Source organism: Panthera tigris, chromosome B1, assembly GCF_018350195.1.
Source record: "Panthera tigris isolate Pti1 chromosome B1, P.tigris_Pti1_mat1.1, whole genome shotgun sequence".
In the NCBI taxonomy this organism is placed as follows: domain Eukaryota; kingdom Metazoa; phylum Chordata; class Mammalia; order Carnivora; family Felidae; genus Panthera; species Panthera tigris.
The window spans coordinates 29,511,498-29,530,359 of record NC_056663.1 but is presented as its reverse complement, the minus strand read 5'-3'; the positions used below and the strand labels follow the sequence as shown (position 1 = coordinate 29,530,359).

Here is an 18,862-nt window from a genome sequence, read left to right as displayed (position 1 = left end):
AGATGTACTTTTTCCCTATTTTGTCCACCAAGTATAACTAAACTTCCTGGACCTTACATATGAAACAAACATAAGAAGATTCTGAAAGGTGACCAGACCTGGTGGGAATCTTGGAACCCAAATAACAACAGAGGGCTAAGTTCCCTGGGCTTTCTTCTTACCTCATATATTCCACATTCAAGGCTGAAAAACCCAACAAACCAAAACCCCAACAAATACTGATTAGATGACAGATAAAGAGGTAGGTAGGTAGATTAGATAGACAGATAAATAGCTTTGAAACAGTTCCAGCTGAAGCCCTACTGCTCCACCCAAAGGACCAGGAAAGAGGCTGCCTGGCAAGATAAAGTATTGCACAGTAACCATTCTACAAATAACAAAGCAAAAAAAAAAAAAAAAAAAAAAAAGTGCTCCCCCCAGCCCCTCCATTTATCACATCTGCTAGCACTTCTGTGCCGTTAAGGAGACAGGACACCCAATCCCATCAATGCTGTAATTCCAGAGAAGACTCAGTAAGGAGACTAGAATTTTATCCCTGGGAGGGAGTAGCATGGCCTTCCCACCACAGTATCATGGAGACCCTCTAGAGATCCCTTTTACCCTCAGCCATCAGCCGTGCACCCAGCAGTAAGGAAACACTCCTCCCCTAGAGCTAATATGGTAGAAAAAGAAGCCTAGTGGGGAATGAACACTTTCTCCACCATACAGTAGTAACAAGGCCACTCTCCTCCTCATCCTGTCATTGAGGGCCAAGTAGGAAGCAGTAATAAGGCACTCCCATCCAGCCAGAGATGTATCAGTAGATCCTAGTGGGGAGCTGAGACTCCTATTCCAGTCATAATGAGGAATCTCACTGCTTCCCGAGCCTGGGAGTCAATGATGCAGAATGAGAAACCTGGACTCCTACCCCCATGCAGGAATAAGAGGGTGCCAACCTTCCCAAACTACTTCTGCTGGAACTGTCAAAGAAGGTTTAAATAAGATCCAGAGTCTCTAACTTAATACCAAAATTTCTAGGTTGTGATATATTATTTGACCACAAGAACCAAAAACACTGTTAGAATTATCTGACAAAGATTTTGAAAGCAACCAGAAAATGTTTCAACGTGCTACCACGAATATGTTTGAAACAAATGAAGAAATACAAAGTCTTGGGGGGGGGGGAATTCAAAAGAAGATATAAATAAAAATCAAATTTACATTTTAGAAGTGAAAAATAACAGGAAAAGTAAAATCTCATGAAGAATGAAGGGGCCAGAAGAATCAGTGAACTGGAAGATAAGGCAATAGAAATTAACCACTCTAAACAAGAGAACATATATTGAAAAAATAATAACCAAGTCTCAGGAACCTGTGCAACTATAATAAAACACCTAATATCTGTGTCATCAGAATCCTGAAAGAAGAATCAAAAAAGAGCAAAGCTGATGGGTTGCCTGGGTGGCTCAGTTGGGTGAGCGTCCGACTTCAGCTCAGGTCATGACTTCATGGTGCGTGAGTTTGAACCCCTCATCAGGGACAGCTCAGAGCCTGGAGCCTGCTTTGGATTCTGTCTCCCTCTCTCTCTCTGCCCCTCTCTAGCTCGTTCTCTTTCTCTCTCTTTCTCTCTCTCCCCCCACAAAATAAACAAACATAAAAAATTGAAAAAAAAGAAACAGTGCACAGGTGAGAAAGTATTCAAAGAAATAATGGCTGCTAGCTTCTCAGATTGGCAAATGACATAAAGCTACAGATGCAAGCAGCTGAATAAATTCTAAACAGGAGATACCTAAAGAAATTCACTCCAACACATCAAAGTGAAACTTCTGAAGACAAAAAAATCCTGAAAGAGGAATTATACCTTCCCATTAAGAGAAACAAATCAAGTGATGGTGGATTTCTCATCAAAACTGAGAGAGGCCAGAATGAAGTGGCATTAACATTGTTCAAGCAATGCAAGAAAATAACTGTCAACCCAGAATCCTATCCCCAATGCAAATACCCTTCAGGAATGAAGGTAAAACAAGATACATTCACATGAAGGAACATGAAGATAATTTATCACCAGTAGACCTATCTAAAATAATGGCTGAAGGCAGTTCTCCGAACAGAAAATTAACAATGAAGGAAGGAATGTTAATATTGAGAAGGAATAAAAATGGTAAGTGGAAAAATACATCAATGCAACATATTTTCCTTCTCTTGAGTTGTATAAATTAAGTGTGATGGTGTAAGTAAAAATTATTAACACTCTCTGATGTTCTGATATAGAGGAAATGTTTAAGATAGTTATAAATGGGGAAGGTAAAGGAATAAAATAAAAGATTCTACTCTTGACTTTAATTGGTGGAATGGTTACACTTGTTGGTAGAATTTTATAAGTTATGTATATTTAATGTAATTCCTAGAGCAACCACTAAAAATGATATCAAAAATATGCACTCAAAAACACTATACATAAACCAAGTGGTATCAATATTAAGAATGGAGGTTTTATAACTATTATAATAAACATTAGGTGGCAAATTGCAGAATACTAGAAAAGGGAATAAAAACAGCATGTTTTCTTTTTTGTTTTTCAGATTGATGACAAAAACAGGAAATATACTTTGGATCAGGTTTGAATGCCTCACTCTATGTTTTATTAGCAAGTATGTTCTTGTCTATTGGTCCTTTTTTTTTTCCTCTTTAAGGGAAAGACAGTTTAAGGTTGCTACAGTAATAAAAACAAAACTCCAAATAAATGCAATATTTTACCTATCAACAAATGGGGAGGGTGAATTTTGCATGTGAATAAAATTTTACGTAAAATCTTAAACTGTATCTAAAGAGTATTTGTCACAAAGAAAGGGCTCCTGTGACAAATATTTTTCTAGGATAAAAAAGGCAAGTGTTACTCTGTGTGCCCATGTCCTGTGCTTTTCCATACTTTGTTCCTACCCCACCCTCTCTTTAACACATAAAACAAATACAAATCATACAAAAGGACCAAACCAAGTCTCCTCCTCATCTGCCCTCCCAATACTATATCCCCATACAGACACTTGAGATCACCTATTTCTGGTTCTGGAGGTAAACCCCCATAAACCTACACTGTATGTGTATAGCACTATGTCTCAATGTTTTTTTTTTAAACTTTAAGCAGCATTGACTTTCTTTTTTCTTTTTTTAGGAGAGATAATACATTTAGCATTCTTATTAGCAGTTTCTATTTTCTTCCTTCTCCTCCCAAATTTTGTTGCTTTAACTTTGGAAAATAAACTCACATCTCTGTTCACAGTCTACCTTCACCTCTCCATTAAGCTGAGCAAACTACACTTTTCTTCAACCTCACTTCCACCCAGTCACCATCAGCTTGCACCGTGATGCAAGTATGACCCAGTTTCTTTATGAGGCCATTTAACCATCCTAAAGTGTAAGGACTGGTCTGTGCTTACCACTACCTGCCATTCAGGGAATGTCTATTTTAATTAGAGTCCATAGATTTGGAATTTGTCTTGCTGGAATACAAACTAATTTTATTTTTTATTTTTTTCACAAAGACAGCTTGGGATGTAAACTTTCTGAATCTCTCCATATCATAATAATTCCTCTATTTGGTCTCATACTTGATTTAATTTTCCTGGGTATCTAGGCTTAGGTTTGTTTTCTGTCTGAACGGTGGTCCCACTAGCTTTTGGCATGTTGAGATGCTGATTAAAAACTTTAGTAGGATGTTTATGCCTACAACAGAACATTTGTTTATGTTTTTCTTTTTTAAAACTGTTAGAATCTTTAGTCTTGGAGCTCTAAAATTTCATTAGCATATGTCTGGTGTAAGTCTGTTAAAATTCATTGTCCTCAGGATTAGTTTGGGCCTTACATTCTGAAGACACGTGTCTTTCCTCAACTCTAGAAAATGTCAGGATTATTTTATCTCATTTGTTGTTCTTTTTCTCTGGTTTCTGAACTCTTACTGGACAAACATTGAGCTTTGTAAATTGATTCTGTCCCTTTACTTTTCTCATATTTTACATCTTTTTTTGTCTTTCCTCTGGGAAGATTTTCTTGAAATTGTTTATAACCTCTTTTATTATTTAAAAAAAATAATTAATGTTTGTTTCTTTTTGACAGAGAGACAGAGACAGAGTGTACGTGGGAGAGAGGCAGAGAGAGGAGACACAGAATCAGAAGCAGGCTCCAGGTTCTGAGCCGTCAGCCCAGAGCTTGATGCGGAGCTCAAACCCACAAACCATGAGATCATGACCTGAGCCAAAGTCGGACGCTTAACCAACTGGACCACCCAGGTGCCCCAAAAATCCCCCTTTTTTTTAATGTTAGTAATTATATAGTAAAATTTTATGGATTATTTCTGTGCTTTTGTTTCTCCATGTTTCGTATTATAAGATTCTTATTTTAGAGATTATAATTTTTCTGTACCTCTGAGGATATTAACTAGATATCTTTACACTATTTTTTCTCTAATTCATTTATTTCCTCTGGGGTAGTGGTTCTCAACCAGGACTGACTTTGTCCTCCAGTGGATCTTACAACATATTTGTCCGGGTACTGAGACAATGTTGTTCACAACGGGTAGAGAGAAAGAGTTGCTGTTACTATAATCTATAGATTATATATAATATGCCACTACTGTAGCAGCCAGGAATGCTGCTAAATGTCATACAACGTACAGGACCCTCTCCGTAACAAAAAAATATTCAGCCTAAAATATCAATAGTGCAGAAGTTGAGAAATTCTGTCCTAGAGCGATTTCCCCCATTTTTTTTTTCTTACTTTGTTTCATACCACTGGTTTCTATTATCTATTTCTTTTCATAAATTATTAGATTGATTAGTAGGGGCTTTGCTTTTGGTCTTGCACATGGAACATATAGACCAGCTAGGGTCTCTCCAGGTGCCAGAAGTAGAATGTTGTGCTACTCTTGGTCACCAGTCCACACACTACGGGACCCAGCTCTCACACGAGGACTGAATTCCTCTGAAGAGTTCTACTGCTTGTAAATACTGTAACCAGTTACACGCACGGGAACAGAAAGTGCAAACCTCATTCCTCAGACTTGTGACCAATGACCCCGATTTCTGTTGCTCTGCTTTGTACCTATGTTGCTCTCTGTACCTGGGACACTGAACCCAGAGCCCAGTTGTGCTCCTCCCTGAAAGGTCACCCAGCTTCAGCAAAGCTTCCTCTTCCCACTCTCAGGAGCAGACTCCTCATCCTGGTCAGAAACACATTTTCTTTTATCTGTCTTTGCTGCCAATTCAAACGGGACTTGGGAAGGGAGATGAGACACATGTTTAGCTAGACCACAAACGAAAACCCAGAGGCTCTTCCCATTTGCTTTCCAATCAAATATGTTTGTTTATGAGGTTCTCTTACAAAAGGATACACCTCCAAAATAATTTTAGAAAAGTGCCAGGGGTGGGGAGGGGCGGAAATGCCTAAACAATTTATGATGACGTTGAGAAACAACAAAGGATTTGTAACATTTGGAAAATGATGTCCCTTTTTCTAGACCTAGGCTTCGTGTTTTAATTGAGGAGGTGACCCAATAGCATACAGACCTTTTCCAGTTCTATTTCTAGGATAAAATGAAGACCAGTATTTAGATTTTTCCCACTAATATTTAATTATACCATCTTTTAATGAAAACAATTTAGCAGAGCACTAGGCTTTCCCTATGATACAAAAGGGAGCAGTATAAAATGCTTCACTCTGATAAACTAGTATCTATGAGTCTCCCTTGTGTAAATACAGAGCTTTACGGTTACCTCATAAACTCTTTCCAGATTTCAATGTTTCTCATCAGAAGTAACTATGAATGTTAGTCTAAAAATAATTATCAACAGAGGGAGAGAGAAACATATCTGCTGATAAAAGATTTATTAATGATGAGGATACATAAAATCTGCCCCAAAAAGATCTTAGGGTATCTAATAACTTTGTATCAAAAGTATCTGAATAGAGACTATTGCTGGTTGTTCTTCTTTTCATGGCAAAAAATAGATTTGGGAGGTTTATCCACTTGTAAGTTGTAAATATTTGAAGGGTAGATGGTCTGTTTTGTTGCTTAAGGAGGAAAACTGAAGGAAACAATCCTACACTGACCTATTCAAAAAAAAGCAATTCAGAATCCTGGAAGCCTCAAAACTCTGAACCGACAGTTGTCAGAGTTGTGTAATGCATCACTGCTCTCCCAGAAACACACTGCTGCCTTGACTTTCTGTGCGGTCAACAAAAGAAAAAGAATTGGCAGTGTTAAACTTCCTCACTGCCCTAATGCAGAAAATGAAAAAAAAAGAAGGCTTACTTTTCCTTTTGTGAAACTGTAACAGCTTCCTGTATTGATAGAGTGAAATTCATTGCTAACATCATCCAGTTTGGGATATTATCCAAAGATGTGGGCCTTCTAGAACAGTATCTGAAAGGCACTGACTGTGAGTCCCCAAATAGAATTATAAAGTAAGTAAGGCTGTTGAGGTAAACAGTAAACAGCACGCATACACATACACACAATATATATGCACACACATGTAATATATAGCATATATGTTAACATCTTAAACTTTTTAAGTTCTTCATTATGCAAACACAAATAACTAAAATAATTTCAGCAAAATTATTTCCTAACCTACTTAGGAAGCATACTCTAACATTTCATAATTCTTACCATCAGAACAGATTTCCTTCATCTAATCTGAATCCCATACATTGTAATTTAAATCTAATTCTATTCCCAGTAGGGTTGCAGAACAGCTGGTCAGCATCCTCCATCCAAATGGTCTCTCATGTATTTGACTCTCATCATTAAAGACCCCGACAGCCATCTTTCCTCAGGCAAAATGACCCTAAAGCCCTAACTCCTTCCTAGAGATCATATTTCCTAAGACTTGAATCATTCTGAAGTTCCATCTTGGGACTGCTCCAAGTTCTGTGCAGTTCTCTTTGTTTCCTCTCAAGCATCTCTATCTCCTTCTCACTAGCACGTAGGGGACTGATCTTCCCTACAAGTGGCATTATGGGGCCAACACAAGACTGAGTAGCTTTAATCAAAGACTTCAACAAACTTCATTAGAAGAATATTCACACTGCTCCTAAATCTGCATCACAGATTTGGAGAATAAAATCCAAATAGCGATAACTGAAAATCTAAAATGGTCTTGATGCATCGCATCAGGTGCCTTTTCCCTTATGTACAGTTATTATAAATTTTGTCTCACAAATTGTCGGGCTATATCATGGGGGAAATGTCCACTATTTCATTTATCTGTGTGCTGATTTTCAGGCTTTGCTCCAACAGGAAAGAGGACAAGACCAACAAACAGGAATCCCAATATTACAGAGAAAATACCGAAGAAATCTGTTCAATGATTTGCTTTCCTTTCCTAAACTGATCAAACCACAAGAAAACCTATTGCTATGTCTCCTGAGTAATTAACATGATAGGAAAAGGAGGAAATCATGTCCAGAAAAGCTATGGAGAGAATGCTAAAGCCAGGAGGCGGGTTTGTAATTCATTGGACAAAGATAATATCTCCATGGAATCTTTGATGGAAAGAAAATCAACTGCAGCCTGAGTTTACTGCTTATTGTTAACAGTCCTCTTCCAGAAAGAAACAGCTAACAACTTGGTGATAGGTTTCTCAATGTGTTTTTTCTCCCAAGCTTAGGGACCTGTGGTTCAGAGTATCATTCATATCACTGATATGCCTGTTTCAAAATAACCATATTCTGCTAATGCTGCTCCCATTCAGAATACATATCTCTTTAAAAAATTACTTCCAAGTCAGGTGTGGAATATACACAAACATACCCATTCAAAAGAGCCTAATTCATTTATGGTTGCAACTGATTTTCCAACTCATTTTACCAAGCTTGATTGCCTACTCTTGATCAAAAGTAGCTCCAAATTACTTTCACTGTTTTCTAAAAATCAAATCCACTCTTTGTTACGTTTTTCTCATAATTACTTCACTTTCTCAAAAATTGAACACATATTTATTTCGTTATCAAAGATGTAAAATAATTATATATATCATTTTGTATATATTAAAGAAACCGGTAAGTTTATAAAATTAAGCAAAGCAATAAAACTAAAAATGTACTAAAACATTAACACGTGGGATTACCTCTGATGATAGGATTATGAGTGATTATTTTCTTCTTCTGTATTTCTATTTCCATACTGTTAATAATGAGAATGTATTTCTTCTACTAGAAAACAAAATTTTAAAACATCCTTCTACACTATTATTTTTAGTAGTCGCCAAGTGATGCCAAATTAAGGTTAGCACAGCTGTTCAATTAACTCTGGACATGGAGAACTGATAGAGCAATAAATGTTTAATATTCTGTCTTACTGAGGAATATACTTTAATATTTGCCCTCTTTGTCATGCATTTACTCCCTCACTAATTCTTATTCATGGCCTACATAAGAATCATATTAATTAGCCAAAACAACTGTTTTTTATGTTTCTTGTGTTTCCAATAACTGGTAAAATTTCTCAGTACACATGTACACTTCCATTGGTGAATGCTCATCTTCAACTCAACAATATGGTGGGAATGACTCTCTCCCTAATTTTAATCAATTTTTGCACCTCAAAAAATTCAAGAACACTGAGTATTATTACAGTAGTATATTTAAAATAGGTTTCCTATATTTACTCCAATACATTTAAGTTGTGAAAAACAACTGCCTAAGTACGACTCTTCGTTTTTCTCATGATCTGGCAAAGGTCCAAGATATACTGAGTACACCGGATATATCTGCTGAGTGACATGACTATGGATGTTGACGGCAAAAAGTGTCTCTTGCTTGTTCTTAGCACCTCTATCCTTAACTATTTAAAAATATATATTTGTTACGCAAGTACATTTGTGGGGAGTAGAATCTCTGGGCCTCATCTTCTCTCACGGGCATTTTATTTGCATTGACAATTCTTAGCAGGAATTTATCAGTCAACTCTGTTTATAAAAAAAAAAATCAATCCTACTTGAAATTGGGCGGTAGGCATCTTTTGTCTCAACAGTGGTTCGAAAGGTTTTCCACACAACGACGTCCTTTGTATTTAAACATATTTTATAAACAATGGGACATCATCTCCTTATACTTTGGATTTTTTTCTACTACCATGTTCCCTGGTCAGTATTCATTTACTGCAGTGTTACTGCTGCAACCATCCCCTCTGAGACATCCAAAAATACTTTAAGAGCCAATTATCTTAAAATCACTTCCTTAAAATGCGTAAGTTTATAGCAGGAGATATCAATTCTGATTTGATGATTATTCAGACTTTATCAAAATCAAACTGCGCTGCATGAGTCTGCATCTATCAGTAGCATTAAATTCAGGAGCTGACTCCACATTCTAGAGAGAAACACATAATTTCTTTTTATTTGTTCCTTATTTACTTGAGATTAGATCACTGAAAAACTCCATATCCTCCAAGCATTGGGTTATAAAACTGATAAACTGATATGCATCTTCACAGAGCCAGAGGTATTCTAAAATTACTTCATAAAATTCCCTTTACTCCGCTCTGCTGTATTCCCTCTTTTAGCCATTTATGCCACGATTTTAGTTCCTATTTCTCTTCCTGGGTCTCTTCAAGGTCCTCATCAACTTTCCTAGGAATTCCAAGAAAAAGTGTTGACTGCATTACTCCAAATGCATATACCAGAGAGTAAATTTAATGTTCGATCTACGAATTCCATGAGAAAGTAAATGACTACACACTGGAAAATTATGAAGGAAATGTGACTGCCTCCAGATGCTGGGTGTTTCGGACGAGCTTTCGGCTCTTTCTACTTTCCTATGTATTTCACATGTTAACTTGCTGATAAAGACAGAAAGCGAAGGCAGAGAGAAGGGAGGGGGTCACAATGACTACAAATCTATCCAGGTTTCTTACAGATGCTTCAGAGGAGGGGCTGCTGTTGAGAACAGGCTAAACTGTCACATGTACGCCACCCCTCTGGGGCCTGCTATGGCTATCAGAGATTATGGCTGGCTGTTGACTCTTCAATTAGAACACTTCAGTAACTATAACTACCACATTTATTCCTAAAGAGGCTTTTCATGATTTCTTTGAGTTCAGGTTTTCATTATGTGTTACTCCCTCAAGAGCCCAAAGTATAACAAAATACTAAAGCTTATTTTACACAGGGCCTTCAAATACATAAATACTAGTGCCAAATATGATGCCCTAGATATTTACAGGAAAGCATTTCTAATATTTCAAAGAAACTAAAACCAAGATAATATGCCATTACTTTTTGAATGGAAAAATTATTTCATCACCAGGAGAAAATGGATAGGAGCCTATTTATTTTCACTATCTAAATAATAACTATTAAAACATCTGCTGATCAATTGCAATGTGAAGAAACAGATCTCTTGTTCTTAGGGGGATATAAACTAACGAGGGAGACATAGTATACACAAAAATTAGATAGACCTATGAGAGAATATTTTAAGTGACAACCAAAGAAATTATAGAATCACAAAAACTACCAAAATTCTACTTGAGTTCCATCCTGCCAAAAATAAATTTTAAAGCATGCAAATAAAGATAAATAAATCTTTCCCCATGATGACTATGATTCTGTTATTTCATAGAATTTATGTCACAGAAAATGGGAATTTCAAAACTACAGAGATGTTAAGTAACTCCAAACAAATGAACAGCAGGATCTAACAACATTTCACTTCAGATTAACCCACTTCATTACCTACTGAAAAGAAAATTTGTCAATTATTCAGTTCTAAATGAATAAAATTACTTAATTAGGGCACTCTGCTTATAGTTCAATAAAAAGATTTTTGACACAGCTCAACTTCTCCAGAAGAAATTTATTTTATGGCTTTATCATTCATGACACACCAAATAGATAGCTATTTTTCTTTTCATAGAGTATTTTTTATGTTTATTTTTATTTTTGAGAGAGAGAGAGAGACAGAATGTGAGTGGGGGAGGGGCAGAGAGCAAGGGAGACACAGAACCTGAAGAAGGCTCCAGGCTCTGAGCTGTCAGCACAGAGCCTGACGTTTGGCTCAAACCCACAAACTGTGAGATCATGACCTGAGCTGACGTCGGACATTTGCTTAACCAAGGTACCCCATAGCTAGCTATTTTTCAATACTAAGAAGTGAAATAAAAACTTAAGGTTTGTTGAATGAATGAATGAATGAATGAATGAATGAAATGAATGTTGAAAACATAAATGAATGTCATGTTGATACATGGCTATGGGACTCCACTCTTCATCCCCAATTCCCACCAACAAAGTAAATTCTGAGTTGATAAACTGGATTATTTCAAAATATATAAATGCATATGTTCCAGACTATCAATTTATATCTATATTCATGCATTTTCAAAGAGATGTTATTTATGTAATCAAGCAGAAATACTCCTTTGAGCCATTCATGTCTTTTGTGTAATTAGGCAATTAGGATGTGCTAGCCATAGTAAAATAACAAACAAGCAACTCTGAGAATTATTGTGAAATCTTATTTAATAAAAAAAAGAAAGAAAACCATATGTAAACAAAGAGATTTTGTTCTGAGTGATTGTTTAAATATTTGTTATTTATGACTTTTGTATCATGTCGTGAAGGAGGCTCAGTATCAAAGTCTTTTTTTTTTTTTTAACATTTATTCATTTTTGAGAGACAGAGAGAGACACAGCATGAGTGGGGAAGGGGTAGAGAGAGGGAGACACAGAATCCGAAGCAGGCTCCAGGCTCTGAGTTGTCAGCACACAACCTGACATGGGGCTTGAACTCATGAACTGCGAGATCATGACCTGAGCCAAAGTCAGACACTCAAGCAACTGAACCATCCAGACACCCCTCAAAGTCTTTCTTTAGAGGTAATTTGTAACAGTCTGTTTTACTGAAGGGTGAGAAATGGGGAAGAGATTTAGCATTGAGAACCCCCTGTACGCTGGATGCTTTATATATGCAATCTCACAAAATCTTCACAAAAATCCTATCAGATAGGGATTTTCACACCCATTTCTTCACTAGAAGACACAAAGGATGAGAGGGTATCATTTGTAAGCTAAGATCACAAAGCTGGGAAGCAGAATTATCATTTTAATCTATCATTCTGTGCTTCCAAGACCCATGTTCTTGCCACATGGACGACTCAACCGTTCTTAAAGGAAGACAACCCTCGTCCCCTTATTAAAACATGGTTAGCATCTACTCTAAGCTTCACAAGGGCAGAGTCTCTGTCTCATTCCCTCTAAAACAATGATGAGAATAATAGCTACTTAATGAACATTTCTATAATGAATAGATTTGGCTCTTTAAATGCTTTCTCCCTCTTCTAGATCTAAGCCTGGTACAAACTATGAATGACCTGAGAACTAATTGGGTCACCTGGATGAAAAACCTAAGTTGCATAAAATGTGGCTAATCTACTGCCATATCACTGCATTTTACCTCGATAGAAAGTAGCTATTTCCCATCAGATAAATACACATCTAATTAACTAGGGCTTTCTAGTATAAGAAAATTTAAATAGACCCTGTTCTAAGTAATCTAGTGTTTCCTCTTCTCTGAGAACAATGGGCTTCAAATTGATGGATAAAATAACTTTCATTAAAACAAATACTATAAAATACAATGGCCACCACTTTGATCCCAAGAATTCCTCCTCTCCCCCAATGCTGCCACGGGAAATTGGCTGTAACAAAAAGATCCTAAAACATTCCCCAATTAACCCTGTGTCCTGTTAGTCATGCTCTTGTGTAATACCTTCCCCTTGAGTATGGGTAGGATCTGTAACTTGCTTCTTACCAATAGAAAACAGGAAAATTGACGTGATATCACTCTCATCATTACGTAAGACTGCATTGTCTATCTTGCTTACAGACTGTCTCCCCTGGTGGCTTCAAGAAAGCAAATGATCATATTGAAGAGGCCCACATAGTAAGAAAGTGAAGGTGGCCTTGAGCCAATAACCATCAACAAACTGAGGTCCTTAGTCCAACAGACATTAAGAAAATGAATTCTGACAATGATCACATGAGGCAGGAAGCAGATCCTTCTTCAAACAATTGGTAAGATTGAACTGAAGCCCCAGCCAACACCTTGACCATATCCTTCCAAAAAACCCCATTAAGCCATGCCCAAACCCCTGACCTACCAAAACTACAAGTTGATAAATGTGTGCAGTTTTCATCCACTAAATTTGTGAATAATATTGTTATACGACAACAGATAACTAACAGATACAACAATAGATAACTACACTACTCCATAAATCTAACTGTGTGAGAAAGTGTGGTGAGTTCCCACAGGTAGACTAACCTCTACTTTAGAGCTTCTTAGTCTTATCAGACCCAACTCTATCTCATTAATACAGATTCTTTTTACTATTTTTTTTAAAAGAGAGAGAGAGAGAGACTGAGTGTGAGTGGGGGAGAAGCAGAGAGAGAGGGAGACACAGAATCTGAAGCAGGCTCCAGGCTCCCAGCTGTTAGCACAGAGCCCAATGCAGGGCTCAAACTCATAAACAGTGAGATCATGACCTGAGTGGAAGTCAGACACTTAACCAACTGAGCCACCCAGGCACCCAAATACAGACTTTTAACACTCTTCTCATTATCCTAAGTTAAAATAGGTTACATAGTCTATGAATTAAAGTTTATATATAATATCACCTGCTTACATAAATAATTTTAAGATCAATATAATGCCCTAGATATAATATAGGGATATGAGGGGATATTAATTCAAAATAAAATTACATGCATTTTAATATAAAAACACATAAAACTATATTAGAAAGCAAAACTCATCAAGAGAGTATAACAATTATAAGTATTTATGCATCCAATATAGAAGCACCTAAATATTTAAAGCAGATATTAACAAATAGGGATGGAGAGATAGCAATACAATAATAGGAGGGGACTTCAACAATAGATAGATCATCCAGACAGAAAACCAATAAGGAAACACTGAACTTCAACTACATTTTACATCAAATGGACCTACCAGAAATATACAGAACATTTCATCCAACAACAGCAGAACACACATTCTTCTCAAGTGGTAATGGAATATTCACTAGGATAGATCATATGTTAGGTCTCAAATAAGTCTTAACAAATTTTAAAAGAATGAAATCATATCAAATATCTTTTCTGACCATAATGGTATGAAACTAGAAATCAATTACAAGAACAAAACTGGAAAACTCACAAATATATGGAGATTAAACAACGTGCTCCTCAACCACCAAAGGGTCAAAGAAGAAATCAAAATAGAAATAAAAAAATAACACAAGACAAATGAAAATGGAAATAAACATACCAAAATTTAGAGGTTGCTGCAAAAGCAATTAGACAAAAGTTGACAGTGATAAGTACATGTATTAAGAAATACGAAAGATTTCAAACTAACTTTACACCTCAAAGAACTAGAGGGGCGCCTGGGTGGCTCAGTTGATTGAGCTTCCAACTTCAGCTCAGGTCATGATCTTAGAGTTTGTGAGTTCGAACCCCATGTCAGGCTCTTTGCTGATAGCTCGGAGCCTGGAGCCTGCTGCAGATTCTGTGTGTCTCTCTCTGCTTTTCCCCTGCTTGCACTCTGTGTGTCTCTCTCTCTAAATAAATAAACATTAAAAAATTTTTAGAAAAAAAGAGAACTAGAAAAAGAACAAATTAAGCACAAAGTTAACAGAAAGAAGGAATAACAAAGATCAGAGTAGAAACAGAAATTTAAAAAGACAATAGAAAAAAGTTAGTAAAACTAAGAGTTGTTTTTTGAAAAGAAACAAAATTGACAAATTGTTAGCTAGACTTGCCAAAAAAAGAGAGAAAGGACTCAAATAAATGAAAGAAGACACATTACAATTGACACCACAAAATACAAAGGATCATAAAAAACTACTCCAAACAATTACGCAAATTAGACAACCTAGAAGAAATTCCTAGAAACATACAACCTACCAAGAGTATGTCATGAAGAAATATACATTTTTTTAATGTTTATTCAGAGAGAGAGAGAGAGCACACAAGTGGGAAGGGGCAGAGAGAGAGAGAGAGAGAGAGAGAGAGAGAGAGAATCCCAAGCAGGCCCCACGCAGTCAGTGCAGAGCCCGATGCACAGCTCAGTCCCAGGAACCATGAGATCATGACCTGAGCCACAATGAAGAGTGGGACACTCAACCAACTGAGCCACCCAGATACCCCAGAAATACAAAATCTTAACAGACCAATAAGGAGGCTGAATCAGTAATCAAAAACTCCCAATAAAGAAACATCTAAGACCAAACAGCTCCAGTGATAATTGTACTAAACGTTCAAAGAACCAGTCGTTCTCAAGCTCTTAAAAAAAAAAAAAAAAAAAGAGCAAACACTTCAAAATTTATTTCACAAGGTTAGCATTACCTTAACACCAAAGTCAAATAAAGACATTACAAAAAAATAAAATTATAGGCCAACATTCCTAAAGAACACAGAGGCAAAAACCGCCAATAAAATATTAGCAAACTGATTTCAATAACCATATAATCATACCCCATTATCAAGTGGGATTTTCTTCCAGAGATGCAAGCATGTTCAACATCGGCAAATCAGTCAATATAATATACTGCCATAAACAAAATAAAGAATAAAAATCATATAATCATATCAATAAATGCAGAAAAAGCATTCAACAAAATTCAGCATCCTTTCATGAGAAAAACTCTCATAAAGAGAGTATAGAGGGAACATACCTCAACATAATAAAGGCCACATATGACAAGTCCACAGCTAACATCATACTCAAAAATGAAAAAGCTGAAAGCTTTTCCTCTAAGATCAGGAATCAAACAAGAATAACCACTCTCACCACTTTTATTAACAGAGTACTGGAAGTCCCAGCCAGAACAATTAGGCAAGAAAAAGAAAAGAGGACCTAAATTGGAAATGAAAAATAAAACTGCCTCTTTTTACAGATGACAAGATATTATATATATAAAACCCTAAAGATTTCACCAAAAACTGTTAGAATTAATAAACAATTTCAGTAAAATTATAGGATACAAAATCAAGATACAAAAATCAGTTGCTTGGGGCACCTGGGTGGCCCAGTCGATTAGGAGTCTGACTTCAGCTCAGGTCATGATCTCACAGTTCGTGGGTTCGAGCCCCGTGTCAGGCTCTGTGCTGACAGCTCAGAGCCTGAAGTCTGCTTCAGATTCTGTGTCTCCCTCTCTCTCTGCCCCTCTCCTGCTCATGCTCTGTCTCTCAGCAATAAATAAGTGTTAAAAAGAAAATTTAAAAAGTCAGTTGCTTTTCCATACACCATCAAAAAATGAAATTAAGAAAGCAATCATAATTTATGATAGCATCAATAAAATACTTAGAAATGCATTTTACCAAGGAGATAAAAGACCTATACACTGAACACTGTAAGATACTGATGAAAAAAATGAAGAACATGCAAATAGAAATATATTCCATACCAATGGATTGAAAAGATAAATAGGTTTAAAAGTCCATACTAACTGGTGTGATCTACAGATTCTATACACTTCCTATCAAAATTCAAATGGTGTTTTCCACAGAAACAGAAAAAAATTAAAAATTGTATGAAGTCACAAAAGATCCCCCTTAGTGAAAATAACCTTGAGAAAAAAGAACTCAGCTTGAGACATCATACTTCCTGATTTTGAACTGCATTACAAAGCTATAGTAATCAAAACAGTATGGTATTGGCATAAAAACAAACACACAGATTAGTGAAACAGAACGAGAGTCCAGAAAGAAACTTACTCATATAAGATCAATTAATTTACTACAAATGAGTCAAGAGCATACACTGGGCAAAGGATAGTGTCTTTCATAAACAATGCTGGAAAAACCATAGAGCCAAATGAAAAAGAATGAAACTGGACCCCTGTCATACACAGTACACAAAAATCAACTCAAAAGAAATTAAAGACTTGAACACAAGATCTGAAACCATAAACCTCTAGAAGAAAACACAGGGAAAAAGCTCCTTGACATCAGTCTTAGCAATGAGGTTCTTTTTTTTTTTTTTTATCTGCCAAAAGCAAGGGGGAACAAAATAAATATATAAACAAGTGGTACTACATCAAACTAAAAACGAAACCATCAACAAAATGAAAAGGCAACCTATGGAATGGGAGAAAATATTTGCAAACCACACATCAAATATCCAAAATATGCAAGGAAATTATACAACTTAATAGCAAAAATATATATATATATATATTTAAATGGGCAAAGTACCTGAATAACATTTTTCCCAAAGACATACAAATGGCCAACAAGTACATGAAAGGTTCTCAACATCACTAATCATCAGAGAAATGCAAATCAAAAAACACAATGAGACATCACCTCACACTTGTTTGGATGTTTATTACATATGCTATATATACATACATATAATACGTACATACACACACACACACACACACACACACACACGTAGGAATATTATTCAGGCTTTTAAAAGAAGGAAATTATGTCATTTGCAACAATTCAAATGAACCTGGAGAGCATTATACTAAATGAAATAAGCCAGACAGAGAAAGACAAATATTGTATGACATCACTTATGTGTGGAATGTAAAAACAGTTGAACTCATAGAGACAAAAAGTGGAAAAGTGATTGCCAGAGTCTGGAGGGCAGGGGAAATAGGGAGAGGTTGGTAGAAAAAACAAACTCCCAATTATAAGATGAGTAAGGTCTGAGGATCTAATAGTGACAATAACAGCTAATAATACTGCATTGTATAATTGGAATTTGCTAAGAGAGTATGACTTACACCTTCTGTCACGCACACGTACGCACACACCCACACCACACAATATCTCTTAAAGTACCTGGATTCTTGTACCTATTTAGGATCATGGTAACAAAACTGCTGTAGCTTGCATGAAGGTTTTTAGTCTGGTTTATAGTCTCAACTCACATACCACAGGCATTGCTCTGGAACATGTCATTTTATTAAATGTTGAGTGTCTCTTACAAAAGCTCTAAGTAAATGAAGTAAAATATTGTCAATTTACCTCAATCGTCTTCCTGGGAAACTCAGAGTACGTTAAAATTGTGGGAATAGTGCCTTGTGCTTAAAAGTAAGATGAAATTAATTCCAGGCTGAAATACACACACACACACACACACACACACACACACACACACACACACACACACAGTATATTTTATGAGAAGCAAGATGATTCTTTCCCAGACAAGATCATCCAGTACACTGCAGAGAATCTAGCATCCCTGCCTTTGCCAATCACTGTTAAGAATAAAATAAAATCTTGAAACAAGTATAAAACTCCCAGGATGGAGCACTGCCCTGTTAAGGAATAGCACTTGAATTGTAAGGATGCTCCTCACCAAGATTTGGTAAAAAACATATGATTGACCATATCACAAAACAAGCTACAAATTTAAACCTCTAGAATACTCCATAGTAGTAAAGTTTCATGACAAGTCAAATGAAATGACACACACACACACACACACACACACACATACACACACACACGTAGAAAGAGAGAAAGAATGATACAGATAACCAAAAGAAGCCTGGTGTTCTATTTTATACAAAAAATGTAGAGAACAATAAACACTTTTCAAATAGTCTGTAGATAGCTTTTAAGGTCCATTCCACCCCTAAGATATAGATAGATGATAGGTTGATTGATAGATAGGTAGATAAGAGATATATACAGATTATAAATATGGCAAAAAAATATGTTGCTTGTTATAATACTAAACAATTCATCACTAAATATTTTGCTGGTATCTTTAAAGTTTAACATGGCTTTCTAAAAAATATTTAATTTGTGGGCCACCTGGGTAGCTCACTTTGTTAAGCATCTGACTCTTGGTTT

At 36.2% G+C, this 18,862-nt stretch overlaps 1 protein-coding gene across 2 annotated transcripts in view; it reads right to left on the bottom strand.

Annotated features, from left to right (window-relative positions):
• Nucleotides 1–18,862, bottom strand: part of NRG1 (neuregulin 1) — a 1,098,681-nt gene that overhangs the window by 822,683 nt on the left and 257,136 nt on the right. The gene's annotated exons all lie outside the window — the stretch shown is intronic.